At 36.1% G+C, this 13,459-nt stretch overlaps 1 protein-coding gene across 4 annotated transcripts in view; it reads right to left on the bottom strand.

Moving 5' to 3' along the window:
* LOC111504603 (voltage-dependent T-type calcium channel subunit alpha-1G) overlaps positions 1-13,459 on the bottom strand; it is a 639,024-nt gene that overhangs the window by 276,799 nt on the left and 348,766 nt on the right. The window lies entirely within an intron of this gene.

The raw sequence follows: 13,459 nt of genomic DNA, 5'->3' as shown, positions 1-13,459 counted from the left end.
CTAAAATATAATGCCAATATCTTCAACTACTACAAAATGGCGAAACTTTTAATAATTGCCTGAATACATTGACATTTAACTACATAATATGAGGTAATACGCTTGAGGTCAGTTCAGAAGATGCTCGAAAAGGTTGCCTTGAACTTCTCGACATATGAAAAGCCTATCCGATATTTCACGCCGAACATTTTTGAACACAGTAACGTCAATATCTTTACAAATATTTATTATTCTCTGCCGAATATCCAATATTGAAGCAGGTTCAGTTTCGTTCATCTTCTGCTTCAAATAGCCCCATAAAAAAATCAAATATGTCAAATCTGGCGAGTGGGCTGGCCATTCTATAGACCTCGATGGCCAATCCAACGATCGGGTAAAGTAGTATCCAAATGGTTTCTTACTTATCTGGAGTGATGTGTTGGTGCTCCATCTTGTGGGCATATAATATCCATATCTAATTCATTAGTATTCGCTTCGACGATTTCAGTGATGGGAAGGTCAACAGTAGTTTTGAGTATATTCAAATACAGTTGCCCTGTTGAATTTTGATCAATGCATAAAGGTCCTACAGTATGCTTTCCCAAAATTCCTGCCCAAACATTAACTTTTTTCTGGATAATGGGTATGTATTTCCCGGAAAACCTGAGGGTTGGTAACACTCCAATAACGGCAATTTTATTTGTGAACATTGCTGTTTAAAAAAATGCGCATTCGTCACTGAAGCAAATATTATGGATATAGGAAGGATGCCTTGCAATGGTTTCCATCATGATTTCGCAGAATTCTGTTCTTATCAGGGCCATCTTCAGTTGTACCATGTTAATTTTGTATGGATGATACCTATTCATCTTCAAAAGTCTCCACACAGTAGAAGGAGACACCTCACAAACATTCGCGAAGGAATAATTAGACTGTTCAGGATTTACTACCATCTCAATAATTATTTGCTTCAATTTTTTTTAACAATTGACGAGAATTGACCATTTTAGAGATAATTGAGGTGGTACCTTTCAACTAGTAAAACCAAAAACTAAATGAGAATATTCTAACTGAACAATGATGTTTTTTGTCATTTTTATAAACAAAAAATAACTTAACAAACCTTATCGGGTTGTTGGAATTGCCATATGATAGATAAAGAGGAATATTTCTAGAAATATCGATATTAAATTGTTTTTCTACAGGAAATTATCAAAAGTTCCGTCATTTCGTAGTAGTTGAAGATATTGACATTATATTCTAATTCATTAATTGAATTTTTTGAGGACCAATATTAAAAGTTTTATTATTATTATTGAAATGTACTTTTTTATCAGATTAATCATTTATACTTGAATAAGTTTTGTCACTACCTGATGTTATATAAAAGGCATCGTAGAATAGTTTGATGTACCAGTTACTGATGAGGCTACAGTATAGCGAAACGAGTTTCAAATAAAATTTATCGTGAAGTCATTATCATGACATTTTACTGAATGATACTGTACAGAATTTTTTCTGTGGAAATTATTATTTTCTTATATCTTCATTTAAATTCGTTTACGAAATTCATTTCCTGATGGTTATAGGTTAGATCTGTGAGGATGTAGGTCATCAGGTACCGTAAATAGTGTATGTGCTTGGGAATAATCATCAAATTATTTTCATATGCGATGGAAATGGCTGACTTGTTTTCCTCACCCAAAAATTCATATTGGCTACATGGAGAGTCACCTTTTTCAAAGAATAAAGGAACATAAGGGTAGTTTCTTGGATGTAAAGACCAATTCTACATTCGCAAACCATCTTGCGGCAAAAGGGCATAAGTTTACCTACGACTATGAACAGATACCAAAATAATGAGTTGTTTGTAGCATACACTATTAAATAAAAGAGCCTTTGCAGCTCGTTTGAGAAGTATTCAGAGTTTTCTACTGAGATTACCAACTCAAAAGAAATTGCCCAATTTCGGCTGAACCTTATCGGGTGACAGTGAACAAGTTGCCCTGAAAAAATATTTTTATGAAACAATACAATTATTTTCATTTCTGAAATGAATATTTATACACACCTCGTTTCAGGAAAGTATGTGTATGAAAAGTTGTAATTATTATTCCAGGCGAATATGCCCCCAAAGTTACATAACATTACATGTGCTACATATGGCACACTTTTGTTATTTTCTGCTATATTCATCCTTCATATTAAGTTATTTGTAGGCTTGAACTACTAGGAAGCCTAGTAATTCATTGACACAATTTTTATTTTTAGTTGGCCCTAATAAATTGAGGAATTCCGTCTCAGGTCTTCATTTGTGTTTATCCCGAAAACCTTGTCACAACTTTTCTTTCATATTGGACCATTTCCAAGTTTCAATTTTTAATAGTGCACTTCAACATTGAAATATTTGTTTCTTATACTGCAACCAGACAGTTTCCTTATTTTATAACTTTCATTAACGTCTCGGTCGAAGAAAATAATGTAGCCTGGACGCTAAGTGTGATATACGAGTATAAGTAATTACATCTATAACGGTTTTATAAAACTAAACCTCATGAGACCCATGGTTTTTATATCACGTAACAGTTGGGCTGAAAAATTTGTAGGCTAACATAAACATTTTATTATTCATTATAGTTGCCTTCGAGGGCCATACAATTTTTCGATATCATTTTAAAGTACGATTTGTCTTTAGCCTCGAATAGACCTCAGCGTCGACGATAATCTGTTCATAGCTGCTTTCAGCGAGCATTCTCTCGAGGTTTGAGAACACAAAAGAGTCACTGAGGGCCAGATCTGGAGAATACGGTGGATGCGGAAGCAATTCGAAGCTCAATTTATGCAATTTTCCCATCGGTTTCATTGATTTGTTACACGGTGGATTGTCTTGAGGAAACATCACATTCTTTTTCTTTAAATAGGGTCGTTTTCTCGTTTCAATATGTCTGCGAATAAAGAAGATATGGGCAAAAAAGAAATTGGGATTTTTTGGTTTTTCCTGTATATCTCCAGAACCAAAAGAGCTATATTCGATTTCTTGACATCATTGAATAGGTCTCTAAAATACACAACTTTGCCACGATTTAACCGACACTTCATCTCTTATCGTGTACGAGATCCCCATGTACAGAAACAAATTTGAATAGCCCTGTATATACAGCTTCTTTGCATGCCTTGGAGCCGGTTCACCGCGCGAGTCCATTCAGATGAGGATCGGTTTGATTCTGGTTTGTGATTATGGAGCCAAGTTTCATTCATTGTCAAATATCGACATCAATTCGGGTTTTACATGATGGAACAGCTTCAAGCACTGGTCAGAATCGTCAATTCGTTGTTGTGACTGGTCGTTTGTGAGCTCGCGCGTCACCCACTATGAAGTTTCGCATATTCAAATAATAATAATGGTAATAATTTATTTCCCAAGAGACAAAATATTGAATTGGAATAGTCAAGTCCAGAAAAAAGCATACCATGTAGATTGAACAAGTTCACATTCAGAGGTTTGGAATACAAAAACTCGCCGTTGAAAATTCTAAACATATAAGAAATGTTATGTGTGTAAGATACAACAGAAATATTGATAACAATATCCTTATGAGATATTTCTTGAAAATAATTCATTTGCTGAATAAAAACATCTTGTAACAAGAGTTGCTTTTTGAAAATCAATAACGAAGAACAATTTGGTGATGTATTGAATGCACGTGTGTCATTATTAGTAGGAGAGCAGAAATGTACTCGTTTTACAAACGGAAGTGAGTTTGAGAACGAATATTCACTTGATGTATATCATAATCCTTCACAAAACTATCTCTATTCTTGAAAATATAGAGACAATTCAAACATATATAAGGATGAAAGTATTGAGATCTCATATTTGCTGAAAAACCTTTTACACCTCTCGGTATTAGGCAAAAATCACGATACACCTGATATTTTTTTTTGTGCAGTGAAAAATTCCTGAGACGTGGTTGACCATCCTCAGAAACAAACACCATAACGCAAACGACTTTCCACTTGCCCGAAATACTCCATCAAAGAGCACTGCGAAGTTTTTTGACGATTATAAAATCGAAGATATTGTGTCATATCCACATTAAAAAATAGTGAATTGTTATATGTCCACGTTGCCAAAGATCGAATTAACTCATTACAACTTGTTCCAAGCATATCATCAGAATGATCAGACACAAGTACAGATATACTATCATCTGCATACATTTCAACATGAACATTTTCACATATTTCTTCAATGATAGCAGAAATAACACAGGTCCCAAAATAGAACCCTGTGGAACACCCATGTTGATATCAGCTAATGTAGAATTTGTAACCCTCAACTCATTGCATTGTTCATTTCTCAAACAGACATACTTTTGCGATTTTGTGGAAAGCCGTGTGGCATGAGGGTTTGCTGGCCAAACTTTGATGCTATGGCATGTCAAATCATTTTTGTGAATGGCTCTTCAGCTTCCTGAAAGAACGCTCCCTGCAAGTGGCCGTCGATGGATACCTATACTTCCACCATCAACGCTGGTATTCCCTAGGGATCCATATTGTCTCCAACCCTCTTTTTATTGTATCTCAATGACTTATTGAGAAAAAATAAGAATCCAAGATACTGCTTTGCTGACGACAGCACACTTGTCTTGTCATTCCATATGGATTCCCTGACATCGGCTACGGAGGCACATCTTCACAGGCAGCAGGAGGTTGCATATCTTAATGAGGATCTAGAAGTGATTTCGAATTGGGCTGAAAGTAGCCAAGTTCGATTCAATTCTACAAAAACCCAGGCATTAGTTATCTTCAAGAAGATAATTGTCTCAGAACCGGATATAATGATTTCACGTCGGACAATTTCGCTTTCTGCTTCGATAAGTTTGTTGGGGGTTGAAATGGACACTAATATATCGCTTGGATTGCGAAGGCTGCTTCTCAAAAGCATGAAACACTGTTCCGAATCAGAAAACTGCACACACCTCAGCAACTATTGATGCTTAATAAAGCTCAGATCAGACCTTTTTTGGAGTATTGTTCTCATGTATGGAGCTCTGCCCCCAAACATACCCTGAAGTTGCTGGATTCCATCCAGAAAAGAGTTATCCGGCTGATTGGAGACGCGAACATCACGTGCAACCTTGATAGTCTGGAACATCGAAGAAAGGTTGGAGATTTGTCTCTCTTCTATAAATACTTTCACGGGAAGTGTTCAAGTGACTTGGCACATTTGATTCCACCAATGGACTGTGGCTGCTCAACGTTCAACCCATGTTCAAATCTTCCATCTGGATAACTGCGTTCATATGGAATAAACTTCCTGAGATAGTTTTTCCACATGGATTCAATCTCCAGCGATTCAGCGCTCTGAGAGCGCCTTAAAGATTTTCCTGTAGTGCTTGTGTTTTGTCCTAAAAAAATCTTGTAATCCAAGTACTGCATTATTTTTTACACCATAGCGGTATAGCCACTTCATGATATTCATGCACGATATGTCCAACACGTTCCTTTGATACCTTTAGAGTCTAAGCTATCTCGATCAATTTAACTTTGAGGTCATCCAAAATCAATTTGTGTACTTTTCGTTGGTAACAGCCTCTTTGGGGCTTTGCCAAAAACAATGCTTCATCAACACATGGAATTCGTTCTCATCCATTTTCTTCAAACTAACAAAAGTTGCTTCTTTCAAAATGTTCTATCTCACAGACTAATAATCAGGCAGCTGTGAAATTTCTCTACATGTCTTTTGAAGGTTAGGGTTGACTAAAAATCATATGGATTGAATACTAGTAGTCCTATCTGTATGAACTTTTCATCCCACCTAATATGTACGTTCGGCTGACGCAGAACTGGTCTCATTTTGAATTGAAAGATAGAACCCGAAACAATTATTATTAATTGCATGATGATATTATTTTCAGCGCAAGCAATTTATTTTCATTCAACCAGAGCATATTTATTTTCAATGTTCCGCAATACGGAAGTTCTCAAGCCCTTATTTCAAAAAAGACAATAGCTGAAGGCAGAAAATTTTAACACCCTCTGAATAATTGTCCTTTTCTCGTTCCGAAACTTTTCAGCGCGTTTCTTCAGAGGAAGGAAAAGAGACTCTTTAGAATAATAAATTCCTTCATAAAAGATAGGCCAATAAAAAAAATTCGTTTATTAGGTATGTCATCCCAACAGTAGGATATGAAAGGAGGCAAATACTCTAACTGCTGTCGAAACTAAGAATATTACTAAATGTAATCACGATTATCTGTATCGAGGAGATATACATACGTACTACCAAATTAATATTCATCTCTTTCAACTACCTGTACCGTAGGTTTTGGTGAATTTCTGCCGGGAAACAACTACTTCCCCGGCTAATACCACGCTGGATACTGAATTATATATGACAGACATCCATGCAAGATACTTCACAGAGGTTAGTCTCGTAGATGTTTCTCATTCATTCAGCAGCAGGACCAAGCTGAAATTATTCGAGTGGATCACCTACAGACCAGTTTCGGAGTATTACTTCTCATGAGTGCAGTGAAGATCCGACTCGAACAGCGAAGTGCCTAGTACTCGATTAATTTCAACGCGGTTCAACAGCATGTGTCAAACCTTCGTCTAAGAGAAGGATTGTAAGATACGATCATTTTCTGCCAGTTTCATATTCTTCTGCCTATCTACTTCCAATTTCAGCAGGGATGAGGGAGTTCCATGAACTTCCACCCAGAATAACATAACCTCTAGTGGCCTTTTCATAGAACAAACACACTAGGGAGAAATTTAATTTCGCTGGTAAACATAATCACGATGAGCAGAAGGGATCGACAACAGAAGCTTCTTGGAAAATTATGGAAATATGCATTAAGTAATCACAATTTAAAAGCCTAGTAGTAGGAGTTTGTTTTCTAAAATGAAGGATATTATGTTCTTCCAGAAATATGCGGAATGATTGATGTTCTTGATATATATACTACTGTAATTTACGTATTCAAAAAACATTTTATTGTGAGATTTTCACTAAACCTGTTTGAAAAATCTGTTTAAAATACATTTTTCCGGTAATCAGCTGTCGCACCCCTACGAACGACAACCCTCAGAAGTCGGAACTTGTGCGATCTAAGGATTAACGAGGTCTTACCTTTTAACGTGTGATTCCTAACACGGTTTTATAAAAACGCTTTTCATTTCTTCGTCAAACTGGAAATCATTTTGAGATAGACAAATAGTAAGTTAATTTAGAATTTCCTGTTTTACTAGTGGATTCATGTGGTTTTTGTCTAAGAGACGCTCAACAATTTCAATTGTTTCAATTGGCGGAATACTGAAAAATCAATTTTGGACATCAAACGATATTAATTTTCCGTTATCAGGAAGAATTACGTTTTCAATATTATTCACTAATTTATAAGGATTATTTATACTAAATTACGGCTTGAAATCAGTACCAAAGAGAGATACCAGAATCTGATTTGGTGTTACCAACAAGATATGGTATTAAACTCACTGAAATTGTACGCTTCATAGTCATAGTCACTTCAGACAAGTATTCACACTTGACAACACACTGACGCCAACGACTCATAGATTCTTCTGACGTCACACATGTGTTTGCCGCGTAAGATAATTCCCATCTTGTATATTTGTTATACATCATCAATACGGCTAAGTTGCAGGTTACATTGTTTGAAAGTATACATGAATGTTACTGGAGTTTTATCCCAACACCAAACCGTTATTTTCATCACCATGACACGTGTTTCGATCACCAAGTGATCATCTTCAAGAGAAAGTTTAATCTTGGTTCCAAACAGTGTATCTCTAATGAAAGTATACGTGTATTGAGTTTAGCTCTTTGATGGACTAAATAAGTCTGTTGCTTACATAAGACATATACTCCTCTAAGAGAAAAGTAGTGTATTATATCAGTCAATACCTAACATGAATATAATCATGGAAAAGGCACGTTCCCATCCATCGAATTTGATTGAAATTTGTCTCGGTATGATAATCTGATAATCGAAAACTTACCCATCATCAATTGTGGTTACCTGTTTACTTCCAAGCAATATGCATGTTATCCAAAACTAACACATTTTTCTATAGTCCGTTCATAATTTGTCGATAGCACAAAATGAGGGCCCAAGTCATAAAACGGTCATAAAACTCGTAAAATCATAGGCGGAGGTTCCTGAGGTGTTTATTCATTAAATATAAAGCTTCAGTTTATATTCGAAACTTGCCTTGAAAGGGTGAAGTTGTTACGAACGAAAATAATTTTTGGTTTAGTACATTTTTTAATCGCATTTAATTTACGGCTCGTTGGTGTTTCGGCGTCTACGGCAGTAATTAACGTTTCTAATATTTATTTTGCGAATTTTGTACAGTGCGTGAGTAACTTTTTTTCATATTCCTACAAACATATACGTACCTTTCGTTCCTGCTTGTTTTGTTTGATTGCTTGCGATGGCTTCGTCATCATCATCAACATCATCAAGTTTTACACCGGTACTGTTGCGTACAGTCACTAAGTCTGTCTATTCACCAAGAGAGAAGACTATTGTTTTGAACGTTCACGATGCTCTGGTTTCTCAGAATCCCACAAACAAGATCAAACATAATCAAGAGTTGTGCCAACATGACGGGCGTAGGTTCCTATCTGATAGGTTCCTATCAGAAAGAAAAAAAAAGGTATAGCTAACCCAAATACAAACGAATACTTAAAGAGGGGGAGAAAACCTGTTGAAATTGATGAATTTGCCAAAAATGGTATTCGAAGATGATCCTGTTTATTTTGAATTTGAATAGTTTTGTAAGTAATCGTAGTTTATATCATTTAAAAATAGGTATTAATTAAATAAATGTATCTTTTACAAATTGCAAGTAACTTATTATTTTTGAATGAAATAAAGAAATTTTTTTAAAATAAAAATACAGTTTACAGTACCTACAGTTTAAGAATATTAATATATTTATTTATTTAAAGTAACTAATGTTTTAATCATATACTCTACGACACTGGTCACTCATTTCCACTCAAAATACCTACATAATCGGATTAAAAGTTTTATAGCTGTATTGTATTTCTTTAGATACAAGGTGGGTTAGTCGAAAACATCTTAAACTGCCAGTTTTAGTTTGGTTTTTGTTATTATATCATATTAGCTGTCCTCTCTGTATTTCAGTTCTCTAATGAGGGTCAAACTTGCAGTGAGCTATCAACAAATTATGAACGGACTATAGATTGTGTCTATTGTTGACTGGCCTAAGTATATTCACATTATCCTGCACACTCCTAGATGAGTTGTTCGCATGAAAAGAACGAATGAAATGGAAACAGGAACGTGACAAATATTCACGTTTAGTAGTTGGTTGGGTAAATTAAAGAGAATTCTTAAAGAAACATCCCGAATGAAGTGTCTTACACAATATTTCAAAAGCAATAATTGGACAACAGTTCATTTCCCCCACTCAGTCAAATTATACAAAGATGTTATTTATTTCACAAATCTATAGTACAAGGTAATATGTTTGTCTTTGTTCAAATCAATGTAAAACCCTGAGTGTGTTTCACATCTGTTTCCTATTCAAAATGCTCGGTTTCGTAAACAATGGAAACATTGATATTGCTTTCCTCCGTAGTGCAATTGGCATTATTACAAGAGAGACTGAAATATATACGTCTAGTTTCGAATTGCGTAAACCCAGTATACAATGAATAGCAACCACTGTGGTGACTGAACTCTGTATTGGAATCTGTAGAATAGGTTAACTGGAAATGATCGACCTTCTTATGCGTTATATTTTGGTATAGACACCTTTTTCAGGACTTTGAGGACCGCATAGTGTTCTGGTGTTCATAAAAATTATTCAATGGAGATATATCCAACACAATACAGACTCAAGAAGTTAGTTTGGATCGAACGTCTGCAAAACCGAATGTTGAGATTCCTTTAATAAATATATGGGGTCAGCTGAAAATCGATTGTTTTCATACTAAAATTATAACTTTCAAATTTTGATTTGATATTTCAGCCAAACGGTTTTAACAAAGGACGGAGATAAAACTCCTCAATGATTAGATGGATCTAATCAATTCTTAGAAGAAGACTGAGAATAAACTAATTCGAGTGATTGTGGAAAAAGACTGTTACGAAGGAGGCAAACTATTGTCACTTTCATTATCGTTGGTTGTCAAAAATTTAATAACGAAGCTGCACGATTAGAGTCACACGACAAATGATCTGGTCATCACCATGAGTGGAAGAAGGCAAACAGAAACAATCTTGAATGCTAGGTCCTCCAATGAAATCCATTCATATGATAAAAAAACACCTTTCTCAATCACCAGAAATACAATACTCCTCTTGATCCGCGTTTTATCAAGTTAGCATCTTCAGGAGATACAGTTTTTTCAAGGAAATATCTGATGAGGCCAATCCTAAACTATCAATGGGGTGAAGGAGAAAATCCTAACGGGAAACCTTCATCGAATCAAACAATATTCCAAATATTTTTTTATATGAAAGGAACTAAAAACGCAGATGGGTGGAGTGTAGTTTGGAAGGTGACGGTACTCTAGGAGTACAAAAAAAAATGAACATCATCTGTTAATACAAAAAATAAATCCGACGAAGTTGCAAATGTAATACATAATAACCCCTAGTACTTCAATCACATCTCGAACATTCGTCTTCAAATCTAAAAATATTACGAAATGTAGTTGAACTTGAAAGGACAACGGCAGAAATGTTTTTTTTTGTCGATGATGGTCATTCTAACGTGAAACGTATTACGCTTGTTGTCGGTTGATTGGTCAAACCACCAACACTGACATAAAAACTTGGCAAGTTGACTTGGGTGTCACACCAATAGGTGGTTCCACTTATGTTTCGCTTGCATTTACGCAGCTATTTTTATCAAGTACTTTCTTGGTTTTTCTCATTTTGTCTTCAATCGAGGACCGCCTGCCCGGTACTGACGATGCCCAATAGGCTGAAACAGCTGTATACCGGTGGCTCTTAAATTTAAATCAATATGGGAATGATCAAAAAGTACTAATCTATTTATCTTTTGATTTTCATGGATATATTTTCCTGCATCTTGACTGCATTAACTTTTCTCGATTTCATATCATTTCTAGAAACATGTGGATTCGTTTTCCGATGACATTTCAGGTTAGCTTCCCAAATTTCTGCCACCGCAGTTGTCGGTTGATTGGTCAAACCACCAACACTGACATAAAAACTTGGCAAGTTGACTTGGGTGTCACACCAATAGGTGGTTCCACTTATGTTTCGCTTGCGTTTACGCAGCTATTTTTATCAAGTACTTTCTTGGTTTTTCTCATTTTGTCTTCAATCGAGGACCGCCTGCCCGGTACTGACGATGCCCAATAGGCTGAAACAGCTGTATACCGGTGGCTCTTAAATTGAAATCAATATGGGAATGATCAAAAAGTACTAATCTATTTATTTATACATACATATATATATATATATATATATATATATATATATATATATATATATATATATATATATATATCCGCGGCAGACCGCGGACACATGTTTCTGGCTATTGGCCTCATCAGCGCGATGCAACCCAGTGTAAAGATGGGCAACACTTGTTTGCCGAAAGCAGGAGTGTTGTGTCCACGAATTGTTTCATTTTTGATTTGTATCATGTACACTCGATAAAATCTGTAGGGATATTTTTAAAAATGGCAATAATTTTTTTTAGATCGCTTTAGGGAAAAAAAAGTTGACGGGTGATTATTAAACGAATGTAACTTACAACAAAATTTATTAAATGGTCAAAAATACTGAGTACGCATATAAGCAAAACTAAAAAAAAATATGACTCTTCTTTGGCACCCCGAAAAAAAATCATAATACAAAAAAATTGGAATCAGTACAAAGTATGGCCTCCACGCTGGTTTATTACGGCCCTACATCTATCGTGCATCGACAAAATGAGATTGTCAATGTCTTGTTGAGGTACATTTGCACATTCAGCGATTAAAAGCTCTCTCAATTGAAACGTTGTGTGAATGTTCCCCATATGCGGAGTAATTCTTCGTTGAAGCATGTCCCACACATGCTCGATGGGATTCAGGTCCGGTGATTGTGCTGGCCATGGCAATGCATCAACTCCTTCGTTGGTGAGCAGTCAGTCACTCGACGCGCGACATGTGGACGAGCATTATCATGCATTAGGTGGGAGTTTTCACCAACAGCACCAGCAAACGGACGGACGATAGGTAGAAGAATGGTGTCGAGGTACTGTCGAGCTGTGAGGGAGCGATTTGGAAAAACGAGATCGGTTCTGCCGCCGATCATGATTCCACCCCATAGCATTACTGTACCACCTCTGTATGTGTGGACTTCCTGGACGTGTCTCAAACGTTCATTATTTCCAGGTCGTCTCCACAGTCTTACTCGACGAGAATCTGGATGAAATCCAAATCAGGATTCGTCTGTAAACAAAACTGTGGCCCAATCATTTGCGCCCCAGTTTTGATGTTCTTGACACCACTCTAATCTTCTACCGCGATTGCCTCTCGACAAAGGTGGACATCTAAGTGGCCTTCTGTTGTGGAGATCTGCTTCATGCAATCGATTTCTGACAGTATCACGACCAATGGTTACCTGGTGCGTCTGCTGCAACACGTTAACCAACTCAGGTGCTGTGATTGTCGGTTGTCTTCTTGCGGTTGAGACCAAAAATCGGCTGTTCGGCTGGACTGCCAGTTTCACGGAAACGCCGCCACAATCGACTGATAACACTTTGGGAGACCCCCAAACGAAGAGCTACATCATTTTGTCGCATGCCACCTTGAAGAAGCCCTACAGCTCTATTCATCTCAGCCAATGGTAAGTGATGGCGTTCCATGTTAAAGCACAATATTTCCAGTTTAATTGCTGAGCAAGAACTGCATAGCATGTACAAACTCATATATATATATATATATATATATATATATATATATATATATATATATATATATATATATATATATATACATATATATATATGAATTCGAGAAAGGTTAATGCAGTCAAGCTGCTGGAAAATAATTCCATGAAACCTGGACCCGGATGTCACGCAGGTAGCTATAGCTGCCTCCGTGGTGATTTTGATAGTTTTCTTGTAAACACAAGATCTATTAAGTGAAACCACAAATGTGCGGCTGAGTCCTGCTGGTGGCTCCGTGCATTTGTATTTATTTCTTCTGGTAACCAAGTGTTGCCCATCCTTACACTTGGCTGCACCATACTGATGATGGGCCAAAAGCCCGAAACACGTGTCTATGGTTTGCCACTTCCTTGAGTGCTATGTCCGATTAAAAAACTCCTTTATCTATATATATATATATATATATATATATATATATATATATATATATATATATATATATATATATATATATATATATATAATTGGAGATGATTTTCATTTTGCGACAATAACCGTTTTTTTC

Source organism: Leptinotarsa decemlineata, unplaced genomic scaffold (assembly GCF_025532065.1).
Source record: "Leptinotarsa decemlineata unplaced genomic scaffold, Ldec_3_MD MMD2_tig00026282_RagTag_RagTag, whole genome shotgun sequence".
In the NCBI taxonomy this organism is placed as follows: domain Eukaryota; kingdom Metazoa; phylum Arthropoda; class Insecta; order Coleoptera; family Chrysomelidae; genus Leptinotarsa; species Leptinotarsa decemlineata.
This window is presented reverse-complemented; position numbering and strand designations above follow the sequence as displayed.